At 41.8% G+C, this 18,546-nt stretch overlaps 1 protein-coding gene across 1 annotated transcript in view; it reads left to right on the plus strand.

Annotated features, from left to right (window-relative positions):
* The window catches only part of PFKP (phosphofructokinase, platelet), a 43,582-nt gene that overhangs the window by 20,047 nt on the left and 4,989 nt on the right, over positions 1–18,546 (plus strand). The window lies entirely within an intron of this gene.

Consider the following 18,546-nt stretch of genomic DNA (forward strand, 5'->3'; position numbering starts at 1 on the left):
AGGTAGCAGATTCTCAAGCAAAAAGAGGAGCTGAAGATGGAACCACGGTGACGGGAAGCTCTGATTCATCAATCGTGAACCACAGCGCTCCTCGCTTACTCCATTGTTGACCAATGTTAACAAGGGGTATGGCTTTCAAAAGCAAGAAGTGGAGGAGCAGGCATTAATTCTAAGCCTAGAAAGTGGGAGCAGGAATTCCAGCACTCTGGGAGGCCAAGACGGGCAGATCACCTGATGTCAGGAGTTCGAGACCAGCCTGGCCAACATGGCAAAACCCCTTCTCCATTGAAAATACAAAAATTAGCCAGGGGTAGCAGCGCAGGCCTGTAATCCCAGCTACTCAGGAGGTTGAGGCACAAGAATTTATTGAACCTGGGAGGTGGAGGTGGAGGTGGAGGTTGCGGTGAGCCAAGATCATGCCACTGCACTCCAGTTTGGGCGACAGAGCAAAACTTAGTCTCAAAAAAAAAAAAAAAAAAAAAAGGAATTCCAAATCATGAGAATGAGAATGACGATGACATGAAATCATTGTTTTTGTCCTGCATCTTTTGTTTATTTGGTTTTTTTGTTTTGTTTTGTTGTTCAGTAAAATGGCATAGAATTTTAAGTTCTGGGATACATGTGCAGGAAGTGCAGGTTTGTTACATAGGTAAATGTGTGCCATGATGGTTTGCCACACCTATCAACCCATCATCTAGCCATTAAGCCAACATGCATTAGATATTTATCCTGATGCTCTCCCTCCCACTACCCCACCTCCTGAGAGGCCCCAGTGTGTGTTGTTCCCCTCCCTGTGTCCATGTGTTCTCACTTTCAGCTCCCACTTATAAGTGAAAAGATGCGGTGTTTGGTTTTCTGTTCCTGTGTTAGTTTGCTGAGGATAATGGCTTCCAGCTTCATCCATGTCCCTGCAAAGAACATGATCTTGTTTCTTTTTATGGCTGCATAATATTCCATGATGTACATGTACCACATTGTCTTTATCCAGTCTATCATTGGTGGGCATTTGGGTTGATTCCATGTCTTTGCTATTGCGAATAGTGCTTCAGTAAACATATGTGTGCATGTATCTTTATAACAGAATGACTTACATTCCTTTGGGTATATACCCAGTAATGGGATTGCTCAGTCAAATGGTATTTCTGATTCTGGGTCTTTCAAGAATGGCCATGCTGTCTTCCACAGTGATTGAACTAATCTACATCCTCACCTATCGTTCCGCATCTTGTACACAACGTATCTGGATAATTGACTGCATGTTGCTCTTTGGAAAGAGCTGTGTGGGTGCTATAAACACACTAACAGTATTGAGGCTGTTCTTTACTTATTCCAAATCTTATGCTCTTGGTTTTTCTGGTCAAGTTAAACCTGAGATTTATTTATTTATTAAATGGTAATCATTTAGGTACTATGCCAAGTAGGTAACATTTGCTTTTGTTGTGTTGTAAGTAACAAAATGCCTGATTTAATGTGGCTTAAACACTAAGGGAACCTAACTGTTTCATATAACAAAATGTTCATAGCCAAGGTGGGCAGCTGAAGTAGCAGCTGAATGCTATCAATGTTCTTAGATGCTCTTGGCTTTTGCCTCATGGTCACAAAGTAATAGCCATAGCTCCAGACATCACACCCTCAAACAATATCTCCAAGGCAGGAAAAGAGGCCAAGAGTTCCCAAATTTTCTTCTTTTTCATGGAGAAGGCCTTTCCTGTAAGACTTCCCTCAGGGACCTCTGGCCAGAATCAGGTCGTTTGCCCTTCTCAAAGACAAAAAGTGGCAAAGGGGAACAAAATTAGTAGAACTGTCATTGACTAGTCATAGCTCACTCTCTGGGACTGGAGATGCATTATCATTGAATGCATTGTCCCCCTCCCCATATTGGCACAAAACAATGGCACCAATAGAAAGAAAGGAGTTGCACGGAGATGGCTTGTAGACATGCAGCCAAGAATACCTGCTGCAGGTGCTCCTGATCCAATGAAAGCAGACCCAGAACCTATCACCTTTGTGCAGCACCATCCACACCTGAAACACACTAAATGCTAAACATCTCATTACCCACAGTTGAAAGGACTGCAGAAGAGAAAGTTCTACCTTCATCGTCTCCATGAGGCAGGAACTGAACTTTTGACAACAGAGCTCCCGAAACCCAGTAGATTGGACATCATTTATATATGTCATTTATTTCTTAAGACAGAGAAGCTGCACTTTTTCTTCTCCCAGTTGAGGATTCTCATTGACAGAGCAACGCTTCTGAGTCTAGAAGGGTGCCAACAGGTTGGAATGTCAAAGAAATTCATGAACTCATTAGAGTTAAAAGTGTCCTTATGCAAGCTTTCAAAAAGAGGTCATCTTCCATTGTTGACTCGGATTGGAGTTCACAGTAATGGCCACAATGGCTTGTCAGTGACTATATATCAACCATTTGTTGAGCCATGATTTCAATTTGACTTTCTTTTAAATGCCTATCTCTTAATTCAAACAGTGACATTTCCGCTTCCATGTAAATTTACTTTAAATTACATATAACTCTTAGAGAAGAGCGGTTCACAATGCTGTTCTTTAAACAAGACTCAGCTTCCCGGAGCTGATTTACAGCTAAGGACACAAAGATCTTTTAGCTAAAGCCACCAGAAAGGAGACCAAAGGGATGCAAGTTGCAGAACGATTCTAGCCCTTCCGTGCCTGTGCCTTCTACGAGAGACCCTGTCTGAATCTTTGCTGCTCTTTGAAAACAAGAGGAAGAGTTTCTGTCCTGAGTCTGTCTACACCGTGTGTCAAACTAACTTAGAGTCCAAGTGTGTGTTCATTGCCTTTGTAACGCCAGTGTGCAGCACAGAACCAGGCTTTGCATGAGTTCAGCCAATCTTTTGAAGAATAAATTGAATATGTCTTCATGATTAATCCACCTAGAAGTGACTTTGTGAGGAGAGTCAATTATTTATTTGCCAAATATTAATTTTGAAGTACAGAGGCCATCACTTGGCATATGAGATTAAATCAGAGAACCCTCATGCATCTCACCATTTCGGGACATTTGGGGTTCATACAGAGCCTAAAATTCACTGTTCAAGCCCCTAATTCCAGAGAGTGCTAACATGCTAAACTTCTCCTTTCTCAAACTTTGACCAAACAAGCCAATTATCTTTCAGTGGCTATGAACCCAACTTCAATCTGTGATTTTGAAACTTCCAGGATAATGTCCCAGATAAATATTTGTAATATTAGCAGAGATGATTATCTATCAAATTAGGAAATTGTATTGTGCAGTCAATTTATGTACAAATGATACTTGCTTTCCGGAATCAAAAGTATAAAGTTGACATAACCTAAAAAAAAAAAAAAAAATTACCAAAGACAAGAAAGCTAAGATGGAAAGAAACAATGCTAATTTCTTCTTTATAGTGGTAACATATACATAAAATTTCCCATTTTAACCATATTTAAGTGTTTGTTTCTATGGCAATAGGTGCATTCACTCTGTTCTGTAGCCACTACCATCTATCTCTGTAACTCTTTTCATCTTGCAAAACTGAAATTCTCTGCCCATTAAACACTAACTCCCTCCCCATTCCTCCTCCCACTGGCCCCTGGCAGCCACCATTCTACTTTCTGTCTCTAGGATTTTGGCCACTCTGGATACCTCATATAAGCGGACTCGGAGTGCGATTTTGTGTGTGGTTTATTTTATTTAGCACACCGCCCCCAGGGTTCATCCATATCATGACATGAATCAGAGTTTCCTTCTTTTTTTTTTTTCTGTTTTTTTGAGACGGAGTCTGGCTCTGTCGCCCAGGCTGGAGTGCAGTGGCGTGATCTCAGCTCACTGCAAGCTCCGCCTCCCGGGTTCACGCCATTCTCCTACCTCAGCCTCCCGAGTAGCTGGGACTACAGGCGCCCGCCACCATGCCTGGCTAGTTTTTTGTATTTTTAGTAGAGACAGGGTTTCACCGTGTTAGCTGGGATGGTCTCGATCTCCTGACCTCATGATCCACCCACCTCGGCCTCCCGAAGTGCTGGGATTACAGGCTTGAGCCACCGCGCCCGGCCCAGTTTCCTTCTTTTCAATGCTGAATAATATTCCGTCGTGTGTAAATGTTGCATAGAACCATGCCTCCTTCAACAGACACTCGGGTTGTTTCTATGTTTTAGCTGCTGTGAATAATGCTGATATGAACATGGATATACAGATACCTGTTTGAGGCCCTGATTTTACCCTTTTGGTGTGTATGCCTAGAAGAATTGCTGGACCATATGGTTGGACTGTGTACTTTCTTGACAGGCCACCATAGTGTTTTCCACAGTGGCCGCACCATTTTACATCCTCACTGGCAACATACGAGGGTTCCAACACTTGGTGTTTCCTGGAGTGTGTTTCCATTTGCTTTTAGAGTAGCCATCCTGACAGGTGCGGAGAGATATCTTACTGTGATTTTGATTTGTGTTTTCTTAATGATTAGTGATGTTGAGCATGTGCTTGTTGGCCATTGGTGTATCTTCCTTGGAGAAATGTCTACTCAGATCTTTTGCTCATTTTTAATCAGGTTGCTTGGTTTTTGATGTTAATAATACTAATTTCTTAACATACATCAATAATCTAAGGCTGGGTGTGGTGGCTCATGCTTATAATCTCAGCACTTTGGGAGGCCAAGAAGAGAGAATTGCTTGAGGCTGGGAGCTTGAGACCAGCCTGGACCACATAGCAAGATCCCATCTCCACAAAAATAAAAATAAAAAATTAGCTGGGAATGGTGATGCATGGCTGTAGTTTTAGCTACTTGTTGGAGGAATTGCTTAAGCCTAGGAGGTCAAGGCTGCAATGAGCCATATTCACACCACTACACTCCAGCCCGGGTGACAGAGCAAGACCCTGTCGGGAAAAAAAAAAAAAGGAAAAGAAAAAAGAATATATTGTAACATTTCAAGCACTCATTGATATGGGTCAGATGTTTGTCCCCTCCAAGTCTCATGTTGAAATGCAACTCCTCATGTTGGAGATGAAACTTGGGAGGAGGTGTCTGGGTCATGAGGACAGATCCCTCATGAATGGCTTGGTGTCCTCCTCACAGTAATAAGTGAGTTCTCACTCTGAGTTCCTGGGAGATCTGGTTGTTTAAGAGCGTGGCACCTCCCCCGCTCTTCCTCTCTTGTTCCTGCTCTTGCCAGACGAGAAGCCGACTCCCCCTTCACCTTCCGCCATGACTGAAAGCTCCCTGAGCCTCCCCAGAAGCTGAGCAGATGCTGGCACCACGCTCCCTGTACAGCCTGCAGAGCCCCGAGCCAATTAAACTTCTTTTCTTTATGAATCACCCAGTCTTAGGTATTTCCTTGTAGCAACGCAAGAACAGACGAACACACTCAGTCTTAAAAGATTTTTATTTTAAAAACTCTCAAAAATATCTTAGATACGAATTATGAAACTTACCTTTACCCAGTCAGAGTTATGTAACTTCAGGCAAATTCAGATGAGGTAATTTAGCGTTCAGTCTATGAAGCCCTCGCATATAAGGTTACATTTGTGAGACGAGTGTTTGGGACCATAAATGCTTACGGTTGTGACATGGTCACGACCTAACAATGCCATCATGACTTCAGTCCTCTCTCCTGATTTCTCGAGAAGCAGATTTCCAAGAACAAAACCAGGCAGGCTTTTCGCCCATCACCCTAACAATGGTGTTTCTATTTGGTCATCTTTTCCCACTAATGTGGGAAGGTCTGTGCCAATTTACATAGCCTACCTCCAGGCTGCTTATGTGAGCCGCCCATGGTCAACCAACTAATGAACAGCAGGGTGGACACTTGAACCCTGGGCAGCTGGATTGTAAGTTCCCCTCTGCTTCAACTGTATCACCACATGGCCACACTCAAAGCGCACATCATTCCCGCCCACTCCCAACCCGTTAAGTACTGCCCAGGCCAATGCACTAGTCAGGCTTCTGCAGAGAGACAGGTGAACAAGATGCCTACAGAGAGGGAGGAATGGAGACACAGATATTAAGGAATTGTCCTAGGAGATCCCAGGGACTTAGCAGGTCCAAAACCTGTGGGGTGGATGGCAAGCCACAGACCCAGAGGAGACTGAGGTTCAAATCCAAGCGCCACCTGCCACAGAATCCTGGCAGGTCAGGGGAGGTCAGCCTTTGTTCTCTTCTGGCCCTCAACTGCTTGGATGAGGCCTGCCCACATTAGGAAGGGAGACCTGCTTCACTCAAAGTGCAGGGATTTGTATGTAAATCTCATCTACAAACACCCTCAGAGCAACATCCAGAATAATGGAATAACAGTGTTCAAAAGTAAGATGTTGCCTTTGCTTAAGCAGATACACTGTGTATGCACCTCACACACACACAAGCACAGCACCCGATTCCAGAAATATGGGCATTTCCTGGCACCAGTTTTAAAACTCTTTTATGAAATTATAGTAATATCAGATAATAGCTTTGTTTGTTTGCTTTAAAATCCTTATTAGCCAAATTGACATTTATGAACCTCTGTCATTCTCCAAAATGTTGAAAATGTTAGTGGTCTGTGAAATTCAAAAATAGTCAAGAAACTCACTATTCTGCAAGACCTCTGCAGGGAACCAGTGTCTCCACTCCTGCTTTTTATGCTGAGTTATTCATGAACTTCATTCCAAAAATACATATAGAATTCGTGTCAGGTGTCAGGCACTGTCCAAGGTATTCATTAAAAACCAGTGGAAAACAAAACAAAACAAAACAAATATCCCAACCCTACTGGACAGTGCAGGCTGTAGGGGTGAGAGGAGACAATCAGGAAACAGATGCATCGTGTAACAGATAGTGACCAGGGCTGCAGAGAATAGAGGGAGAAGGAAAAAGGAGGATTTCATATAAGGATCCTAAGAGACCTCCTCGTAAGGTGCTGCTCAGGGGGCCTACTCATCCCAGTGAGGATACACACAGCGCACCCCTGCACTGGCACTTACGATTGGAGAGTAGACATTAGGTTGGTGTAAAAATAATGGCAAGACTGCAATTACTTTTGCACCAACCTAATAGGAGAGTAGATGTCATACTCAAAGGTCCAGTTAAAGGAAGAACTGGTATAGCTCAGGGCAAAATGAAACATTGAGCATTTTCACTTATTTAGACTAGACGACACAAATAAATTCAACTTAACAAATGAAATAACTCATCTACCTATGAGAGCGAATGCCACACAATGGCCACCATACCACAACCAGTGTTGTGGATCACTGTCCATTCTTCTGCCTCATTTAAGGGAAGCCAACGCTTTCCTAGGGAAGACTTATTTTTCCTCTGCAGAAGTTACAGCACTTTGTCACCTTGCTCCTGATCACCAGGCTGTCAGAAAAATCAGAGCTCATCTTGAAAGTATATTTTGGAAAAAAAAGAAAAAACAGAAACATTAATCCAAGCCATCTCCTTATTCTCCTGTGCATGCCTCCATTAAGATAGACCCTTAGTCCCACCGTTGGTACAATGTATTATTTAAATGGTAAACTGAATGGGATTGCCAGAATTTGGAGACTAATGTCTTCAAACTGGCTCGATCATAGTCAGCTAGGTACTAGCTCATAGTCTATTCAGTAATCTATTTGCTTGTAAAATATTGCTTCCCAAGGACAATATTGGATTTAGTATAAATAAATCCTTATTTTACAAGGCTCAAAATCAGAAAACTCACGGTGATCAGATTGAACTAAATATTTATTCACCTCTAAAACATGCATACAAAGATGTCTGTCAATGCCCATTAGAAATACAATATCAAAAAGGCCATGTAAACTGACAATAATTATCACAGTCTGCATTTAGCCACCCCCAACATCAACTGCTGTAAATTTATTTTTTTAAATGTCAACAGAATGCCACAAATAAATACCATTCTTAAAACTTTTAAGCTGCTTTAATCTTAGATTTGAAACATGCAATCATATTCATGCTTTATTTCTCCTAGAAGAAAGTATTTGCTTTTGATTGTAGGGCAAATGTTCAACACATTACCCGTATAACCTGGAAGATTTGAGAAATGATAGGCCAAGGTTTCTTTAATTCATTTAAAAGAAATAAACACTGACTTTTAGTTCAATTGTTCATGATCTGATTACAGTGTGAAACACAAAATAAGGGGAAAACTATCTCAAATATTCATTTATGACATAAATGACAGGATTCAGGATTAGCACAAGAAGTGACAGGCTCACGTACCCTTTGAGCTCCTTTCTCATGGTAGCTAGAGAAGGAAGGTCTGTGCTTTCTGTGCTCCGAGAACTGTCTGCTTAACCTGATGTCCACCACTCCTTTCCGGGAGGCCTCCCCTCCATGATGCAGAGTGAGGGGTGCCTGCATTAGTCAAGGTGAGATCCATTGCTATTATTACATTAAGCGAAGGGCTCAGAAATTGTTTTGGAGATGTTCATTCAAGACAAGCCTAGGAATGTCACGTTTATCCTGAGTTTTGTTTCCGGAACCTAAACTGTTTGAGAATCTCTCCTTCAAGGTGGCTTTTAAATATTAAAAACAATTGCAATAAAGGAGCACAGAGAGAGAGAGAGAGAGAGAGAGATTTCCTTCTTGCTGCCAGATTTTAGTTGGCTGTACATGCCCGTTGTATTACATTAATAATATTTAAATTATAGACTGTTATAGTCGATCCTAAAAGAATGTCATGTTTCCCATTAGGACAGACAAGTCAAGTTTACTAGGCTTTGCTCTTATGTTGAGATATGGAACAGTGAAGAGATATTGCACATTCATATCAGTATTTGAAATAAATTAAAACCTAAGTGATTGTTTTCAACAGTGATCATGGTATTTAATTCTTTAAAAATATGAAAAAAAGGCTTCTTAGCTTAAAATGTGACCTATTGTTTCCCTTCTTAACCATCAATGTGAAGTTTTAGAATAAATAGAAACAGAAACACTTACCTTACTGATTAATGTACAGTGTCAACTCAAATTGCTGGATGCATACCAGAAGTGACAGCAAACACGTAGAAGAATGAAACTGGGTCCCCATCTCTCAAATTCTACTAAAATCAGCTCAACATTTATCAAAGACTTAAATCTAAGACCTGAAACCACAAACATTCTAGACGATAGCATTGTAAAAGCTTTTCTGGACACTGGTTTAGGCGAAGAATTAATGACTAAGACCCCAAAAGCAAATATGACAAAAACAAAAGTAAACAAATGAAACCTAATTAAACTAACAAACTTCTGCACAGCAAAAGACATCATCAGCAGAATAAACCCACAAAATATTCACAAACTAAGCATCTAACAAAGGACTAGCATCCAGAATCTACAAGGAACTCAAACAAGAAAAAGAAAATTCCACCAAAAAGTGCGCAAAAGACACGAATAGACATTTCTCAAAAGAAGATATACAGCCAATAAACATATAAAAAAAGCTCAACACCCCTAATCATCAGGAAAATGAAAATCAAAACCACAATGAGATACCACGTTACTCCTGCAAGAATGGCCATGATTAAAATATCAAAAAAAACCAGTAGATGTTGCCATGGATGTGGTGAAGAAGGAACCCTTTACATGCTGGTGGGGATGTAAATCAATACAACTACTACGGAAAACATCATGCAGATTCCTTAAAGAACTAAAAGTAGAACTACCATTCTATCCAGCAATCCTACTGCTGGGTATCTACCCAAGGAAAAAGAAGTCATTCTATGAAAAAGACACTTACACATGCATGTTTATAGCAGCACAATTCACAATAGCAAAGATATGGAGCCAACCTAATTGCCCATCAACCAATGAGTGGATGCAGAAAATGTGGTATATATACACTGTGGAATATTACTTAGCCATTAAACGGAATAAAATGTCTTTTGCAGCAGCTCAGATGGAGCTGGAGGCCATTCCATTATTCTAAGTGAAGTAACTCAGGAACGGAAAACCAAACATCATATGTTCTCCCTTATAAGTGGGAACTGAGTTATGAGAATGCAAAGACATAAGAATGATATAATGGACTTTGGGGACTCGGTGGGGGGAAGGTTGTGGGGGTGAGGGATAAAAGGCTACACATCAGGTACAGTGCATACTGCTTGGGTGACAGGTGCACTAAAATCTCAGAAATCACCACTAAAGAACTTATCCGTATAACCAAAACCGCTTGTACCCCAAAAACTATTGATAAAAAGGCATGCCAAGTAAGAAAACAATAAAGTGATGGCAGTTCATACCTGAAACCTGATAACACAGCTGATGACCACTGGCACTGAGGCTCTGTGCTGGTGACTTCAGAAATTCAAGTGTACGACAGCCACCACCTTGGATAGAAAAACCACAAACCAGGATAGGACATGATATGCACCTGTGAGTGCGTATCTCCTGTGTATTTTAATAAAATATACAATACAACATCAAGACAGTCACACAGATGGGACTGTTGTTCAAGAAGCCAGTGATGGAGAGCTGAGCACATGGAAACCCAAGGAGCAGCTGTTTTTTCCTTTGAGCCCATTGAAGGGTGAGGATATGATATTTCTGCCACCAATAAATAGTTTGTTGTTCCATGAATATCTTGGAAGCCATTCTGAAACTGATCAATTCGAGAAAACAAGACATGATGACATGTTTTAGGGAGGAAAAGTAAATGCAGTAAGACTCACTAACCCTGTGTCTCGCTCAACCAAAGGATGGATGTGTCTGATGCATAGAGGTGTGGTGGTCTATATTCATTGAGGCTGGTAGGATTGGAAAACAAAACAGCATTCAATTATTGACCCAATTATTTGTGGATGGGGTGGTGATTTCCAGATCTCTTGTTTGTAGAAACACTTTTTTTCTATCCCTTTTTGCCTTATTATTAATATTTAATCGATCATTATATAGGTCCCAACAAAGTGCAATTAAGGATCATGTGCCATCCGCAGTGTTTGGCATTTTTTCTAATTGTCATTATCCCTACAAGTTGACTTATTTTTATGTCACAGATAAGGCAAAGACTCAAAGGAAAGTGACCACGTTTCTAAAATTCACCCAGCTAATAAGCATCTGAGCTCGATTCAAACCCAAGTCTGGCTCCACAGCCCAAGCTCTTTATACAGAAATTATGTTCTATTTTATTTAGAAATATAACACCAGGCCAGGTGGGTGGCTCACACTTAAAATCCCAGCACTTTGGGAGGCCGAGACAGGCACATCACTTGAGATTAGGAGTTTGAGACCAGCCTGGCCAACATGGTGAAACCCAATCTCTACTAAAAATACAAAAGTTAGCCAGGTGTGGTGGCGTATCCCTGTAGTTTCAGCTACTTGGGAGGCTGAGGCAAGAGAATCACATGAACCCAAGAGGTGGAGGTTGCAGTGTGCCAAGATCATGTCACTGCCTGGGTGACAGAGTGAGCCAGCCTGGGCAACCAGCTTGGGCGTCCAGCCTGGGTGACACAGTGAGACTCCGTCTCAAAAACAAACAAACAAAAAAAGAAATACAAAACTGACTGCATATCAGGAGGTCCTTAAGAATAACAGCAGAGCCTGTGATGCAGCCCATGGCCCAAGAACCCAGAGAGGCATGGCCCTGCCAGCCCCTGGCCTTGGGACCGTGGACACATCAGCAGATGGCGTCTCTCTCAGGATCCTTGCCCAGCAAGGAGGAACACTACTAGCACTTTCCTCATGAGGGTATTAGGACGATTACATAAATTAGAAATGCTAAAGGGCTTGGCGTGGTGCCTGGCACACAGCACAACACTTAACAACAAAATCAGTAAAATAGAAATGTCAGTACAAGAGACCATGCTCACATTGGGATCATGCTACTGAGACCTACTATTTGCCAGTACGAAGCTTCTTTAAGAGAAGATCCCCAGATTGACCAACAGGATTATGAGTTATGTCAATATCAGGATCTGCCCAGGACTTGCTGGATGTAATTAGTAAAGGTGAATCAACTTGGGAGAACAAAAGGTTGTTCATGGACATTCTTTTACCTTTTTTAATAGATAAAGCCTTGTGTTCCTCAGTGCACCCACGGATCTCTTGTGAAAGGAGACTTTAAGGATATAAATTCTTTTCTGGATGAAGCATGACTGATTTTTAGAAAAAAGTTTCAATGATCTAAAGATCAAACATTCATGGTATTCTTGTTCAACAAAGTAGATGCTGAGATTCAGTGAAGAGGTGTCGTTGGAAGTTCCTCTTTATTGCTATATTATTTTAAATAGTTTTAATAAGAAAATTTGAGGAAACTGCAGTAGTCAAATGAGTCAAAATGCCCCAGTCTTCTGAAGATTAGGAAATCCATGATTCAGGAAAAACAGTGATGCTGATTATTCTCCAGTGGTTTTGGTTCAGCAGTTAATTCCATTTCTCACTGCGATTAAAACAGATAAAGCTGATGACATGTGGTTTGCATGCCAACAATCTCAACTTAACCTAAGTAAAACAACCCAAAATTAATAAACAGCAACGTTCCAGTGTCGACAACATTGAAGCCAGCGCCCTCCTTTAATGGTAACACTGACTGCTCCTAAGTCTTGGAACATCTTTTTTATTTGTTTGTTTATTTTTGTAAGTTTGAGTCAAGTCATTCATTTACACATCTGTAAGGGACTTTTCCTTTCCTTCCACCTCAGTATTTATGGGCCTAATTTATCTATAAACATAGGGACTTCCTGTCCAGAGAGAACTCCCAGCACCAAAACATATTCATCAGGATTCAGCATCATCTTAGGGAGCTCATTCAAAGAGTTCGGAGTCGTCATTATCTCATTCCCTCTCCACAGCAAACACTGTCTTCATTCGAGGAAGAGAAACACTTAGGACTGAGTAATGATGGTTATGAAAAATAAAGCAGTATCCTTATGTATTCGTCTGCTCTCACGCTGCTAATACAGACAGACCCAAGACCAGGTAATTTATAAAGGAAAGAGGTTTAATGGACTCACAGTTCCATGTGGGTGGGGAGGCCTCATAATCATGGCGGAAGGCGAATGAGGAACAAAGTCACATCTTAGGCGGCTGCAGGCAAGAGAGCGTGTGCAGGGGACGTCCCCTTTACAAAACCATCAGATCTCGTGAGACTTACTATCACAAGAACAGCACGGGGGAAAAAAAAAGCCCCCATTTTTCAATTACCTCCCGCCAGGTCCCTCCCATGATACGTGGGGATTATTGCAATTCCAGATGAGATTTGGGTGGTGACACAGGGCCAAACCATATGACCTCATGTAGTACCACAACACCCTCAGTCAGGAATCTTAAAGACCAATTCTTAAGGTAGTTTTTAACCCAATGTTTTATATTCCTTAACACCACATCCTTCAATGCCAGGTAATGTCAACCCAGTATTTTTAAAGTAATTCATCTAAGTCAAGCTTCATGAAAACAACCGTAATGGAACAATTGCTTTCTAGTACTCAATAGAATATGAACTATAAAGAATAAAGATATTAAGTAGATTCTGATCCCATTCACTCTGTTTCTCTCAGTAAAGGATCACCCAGGAATGCTCTCTGCTGATGACATTTTTGCCTAAGTCCCACTGAATTCTCAGACCTCCTCCACCCGGAAATATCTGCTTCTCCTTTCAAGATCTTTATTTCAAAATTTAATTGTTGCTTATAAACTTATTCAAGGTGTGGTCTGCATATCCAGGGATGAATGCTGAGCTGCGTAACTCCCCTGCAGGCCCTGAGTAGTTTTGGAATTATGCTTCTCTAACCTGGGCATACTTGTCCCTGGAGGGGGTTTGTTTTCATCTCTCTACCATGGCAATAAGGGTGGTGTTTTAGGCTCACTTTTACTAGGAAATCACTTTCTAGCTAGAAGAGGAATGGAAAATCCTCCTTTTGAGTAGCACCATGATGTGCCTTCTGTGATAACATTAGACTCCTCTGTCTCTCTCCTTCACACACACACATACACACTCATACACACACACACATACACACTCACACCAGTACTACCAGGAACATTTAATCATTTCAAGCTCAATGTCACATGGGTTAAACATTATTAGAAAATGTCTCAGACTCCATGATTACCTTTACATATTGGCTGACCAGATGTATAATGGGAAGCATCCAGTGGAGGATTTTATGTGACATTATTGCCTTGGCATCGTAAAAGAGTTTCAACCTACACCACGATGGATAGCTCGTTTTCTCATAGTGCAACACCATCTGTGCTGGGAAATGGTCCACTTCAGAGAATTTTTCAGCAAATTTGAAATGTAAGATTTTGAAGAAAAACATTGTTCTGCTTTTACAAATGACTCACACTGTGCATTCATTATAAAAAAGCCGTGGCAGTGTAAGGTACTTCCTGCTAAACGAAAATATTTTGTATGAATATATTATAAACACTTAAGCAAGGATGACCCATTTTGTTCCCAAAGCAAATATTTTGTTGCATAAGATATGGAAGTACACAGTCTCTAGCCTTCAATGTTCCTGTTTGAATTTGATAGTTTATAGGGTACCCATGTTTTCACAGCATACAGAATGTGTGACATATATTCTTCTAGTTTGGTTTGCACATATTTCCCTTCTAAAGAAACGAATACTTGTTGAAGTGTCTTAAAATGCATGTTTTATTCTTATTTAGGCATGGTGAAGCCAATATATCAGTAGACAACCATCATTTAAAAGGTGGCTTGTTACTTTGTGTCCAAGAGGAGGGTGCACACCAAGCCTGGCATGAGGGCACCTGGGGAGGCACCAGGGTGGGTCAGGAGGCAGAAGGGGTTGGGGGGAAACGTGGGCTGGAGCCTCCCTTGTGGTTTCCCTGGGAAGAAACGGAGAGGCAGAGTGACGGGCTTGAGTGACAGGCTTGGGGTTGGCTGGTTTGAATCAGTTTGGAGACTCTGGACACAGTAGCTATCCCTAGTTGTCTGGCACCGGGCACTGGGGTGCAGGGTAGGTGGGTCGTGGCCCTGGAGTGTAAAAGCCAGTGAAAGAGGTGGCTGGCGGTATTGCCTCTGAATTGGTTGGTTTGCATCTGAAAGGTGAGTTGTTTGCTCTCCAGGAGTGAGTAACCCTGGGAGGGGTGTCCTTCCAGGGTCCACAGACCCCAAGATGTTAAAGCATCACAATAAAAAGGTGCATTTAATACATGAAGGACGAGCACATGAGCTGGCGTCTATGGTTGTCATATCCCTTTGGAGCCTCGGATAATAAGTCTTCAAGAAAGGAGGAGAAAATGGACTTCAGTGAACGGTAAATATGCGTGAACAATACACAAGCTCATAGCTAGGGAGATACAGGAGGAGGAGATACAGGAGGAGGAGATACAGGAGGAGGAAAACCTGGAAAAAAGAGCAGTTCAGGAGAGTGGAAGTGTCCCTAATAATATGACAGGCTAGGATCTTTCAGGCTCTGGAATATCCACCTAGCTTCAGAACCAAAAGTACCAAATATTGAGAAATTAAAAATATATATTTTTCTTAACCATTTCATAAGAATAAAAGAAGGGCCCGGGGACTGTGGCTCATGCCTGTAATCCCAGCACTTTGGGAGGCCGAGGCAGGCAGATCACGAGGTCAGGAGTTCAAGACCAGCCTGACAAAAACATGGTGAAATCCTATTTCTACTAAACAAACAAAAATTTGCCAGGCGTGGTGGCGCCCATCTGTAATCCCAGCTACTCAGGAGGCTGAGTCAGGAGAATCGCCTGAACCTGGGAGGCAGAAGTTGCAGTGGGCCGAGACTGTGCCACTGCACTCCAGCCTGGGTGACAGAGCGAGACTCCACCAAAAAAAAAAGGTAGATCATGAATAAAAGATTGGCAGCCAAATACCCTCTGTTTAAATAGAGATAAGCCTGAAATTGTGGTTTATTATAAATGCTTCATGTATCAGAATCGAGATGCTGTAGACTAACTCTTCGAGAATTGCCAATTTAGATTCATAATTTGTGTCTAGAGTCCACGATGAACCTGCCTGCGGGGATGGAAGGGGCGCGAGGACCTGGCCCTGGAACCAGAGAGCAGGCAGGCTTCCATCCTGGCCCCTCCAGCACCACCATGTGACCATTTGAAAGTCACTCACCTCCCTGAGCCTCAGCAACAGCACGTGGATCCGGAAGGCCAACCTTTTAAGACCCTTATGAGGCTTAAATGAGATCACACACATAAATCCTGCAGACCATGCCTTGCACCCAGAGTGTGCCTCCACAAGCTTCAGCTCTGTCCATATGACAAAAACATAATCCTATAATCCTCACAAAATTACCCATGTCTTTTTAACTATAAACCTGATACATTTCTCAGGTGATAAGCAGATTAAACTAGCAAAAAAAGGGGTCACGGTAAAGGTTAATGGACTAGCCCAAATTCAAAGCCAGTGGGGCTACAAGACATGAACCCCTAAGGAGAAGAGCAGTTACAATGTGTATGCCTCTGTGCAAGTCATTTTACGCATAGTGAACTCAACAAATTGGTTACTGTGGAAGGAAATCTGGATACTTCTAAAAACCAAAAAAACAAACACAAATAAAATGTGAGAGATGGCACCAGAAATCATCTGTGTGTTTGGCTGCTGATGTGGTTTGGCTGTGTCCCCACCCAAATCACATCTTGAATTGTAGATCTCATAATTTCCATCTGTTGTGGGAGGAACCAGTGGGAGATAATTGAATCATGGGGGGCACTTTCTCCCATTATATTCTCATGGCAGTGAATACGTCTCATGAAATCTGATGGTTTGATAAGGGGTTTCCCCTTTCATTTGGTTCTCATTCTCTCTTGTCTGCCACCATGTAAGATGTGCCTTTAGCCTTCCACCATGATTGTGAGGCTTCCCCAGCCACATGGAACTGTGAGTCCATTAAACCTCTTTTTCTTTATGTTACCCAGCCTTAAGTATGTCTTGATCAGCAGTGTGAAAATGGACTGATACAGCTGCCTAAATGTAAAGATATGTTCACTAGACTTTATAGAGAGGCAGAAACAAATTCAAATTAGCTAAAAGAAATTTTCTGCTCATTCATGAAGTCAAAGAAATTCTCCAGTTCTCTGAGGACCATGAAACCAGGATGAATTGTTCCTTTTCATGACAATTTTCTAACATTGGCCATTTTATATTAATATAAAATACATGTTTAACATTTTAACATCTCCATCTCAGGATGCATCTTACAATCAGAGACTTCTTCCTTTCTGAATGATAGATAAAATAGTAGTGTGTCAAAGTAGATAGAATTTAAGATTCAACTAAAAACTGTTTTACTGGCATAACCCATAAATGAACAAAGACAAATGAAAAGTAATGCCAAGTAGGGCCGGGTGCAGTTGCTCACACCTGTAATCCCAGCACTTTGGGAGACTGAGGTGGGTGGATCACCCGAGGTCAGGAGTTCGAGACCAGCCTAACCAACATGGAGAAACTATGTTTCTACTAAAAATACAAAATTAGCCAGGCGTGGTGGCACATTCCTGTAGTACTAGCTACTCGGGAGGCTGAGGCAGGAGAATCGCTTGAACCCAGGAGGCGGAGGTTGTGGTAGGCTGAGATCATGGCATTGCAGTCCAGCCTGGGCAACAAGAGTGAAACTTCATCTCCAAAAAAAAAAAAAAAAAGAAAAGAAAAAAGAGAAGTAAAGTAATGCAAAATCAATTGAAACTGCAGCCAAATTTCCTTAAAAAGCTATTATTGTCATAGATTTAAAAAAGAAAGTGATCCAATCAAAAAGAAAGAGGAGAAAAACAGGAGAACTTATGTCAAGACGTATTACAAACACTAAAATAACAAAGGGGTTGTGGTATTGGAGAAAGGATAGACACACTGATCAATGGTAGACAGTACAAAAACAGACTTACACTTAAAACAATCAATTTTTAACAGAGATGCAAAGGCATTTAATAGAAAAATGATAGTCATTACAACAAATGGTTCTGGAACATGGCAGCATGTGCATTGCATATAAAAGGAAAGAAAGAAAAGAAAGAAGGAAAGAAGGAAAGAAAGAAAGAAGAAAAGAACGAAAGAAAGAAAGAAGAAAAGAACGAAAGAAAGAAAGCAAGAGGCAGGCACAGTGGCTCACGCCTATAATCCCAGCACTTTGGGAGGCTGAGGCAGGTGGATCACGAGGTCAGGAGATCGAGACCATCCAGGCTAACACAATGAAACCTCATCTCTACTAAAAATACAAAAAAATTAGAGGGGCGTAGTGGCAGGCGCCTGTAGTCCCAGATACTCAGGAGGCTGAGGCAGGAGAATGGCATGAACCCGGGAGGTGGAGCTTGCAGTGAGCCAAGATTGCACCACTGCAGTCCAGCCTGGGCAACAAAGCCAGACTCCATCAAAAAAAGAAAGAGAGAAAGAGAGAAAGAAAGAGAGAGGAAGGAGAGAGGAAGGAGAGAGGAAGGAGGGAGGGAGAGAGGAAGGAGGGAGGGAGGGAGGGAAGGAAGGAGAAAAGGAAGGAGGAAGGAGAAAAGGAAGGAGGAAGGAGAAAAGGAAGGAGGAAGGAGAAAAGGAAGGAGAAAGGGAAGGAAGGAGAAAGGGAAGGAAGGAGAAAGGGAAGGAGGAAGGAGAAAGGGAAGGAGGAAGAAAGGGAGGGAGGGAGGAAGAAAGGGAGGGAGGGAGGAA

This window comes from Theropithecus gelada, chromosome 9, assembly GCF_003255815.1.
Source record: "Theropithecus gelada isolate Dixy chromosome 9, Tgel_1.0, whole genome shotgun sequence".
NCBI classification, from domain to species: domain Eukaryota; kingdom Metazoa; phylum Chordata; class Mammalia; order Primates; family Cercopithecidae; genus Theropithecus; species Theropithecus gelada.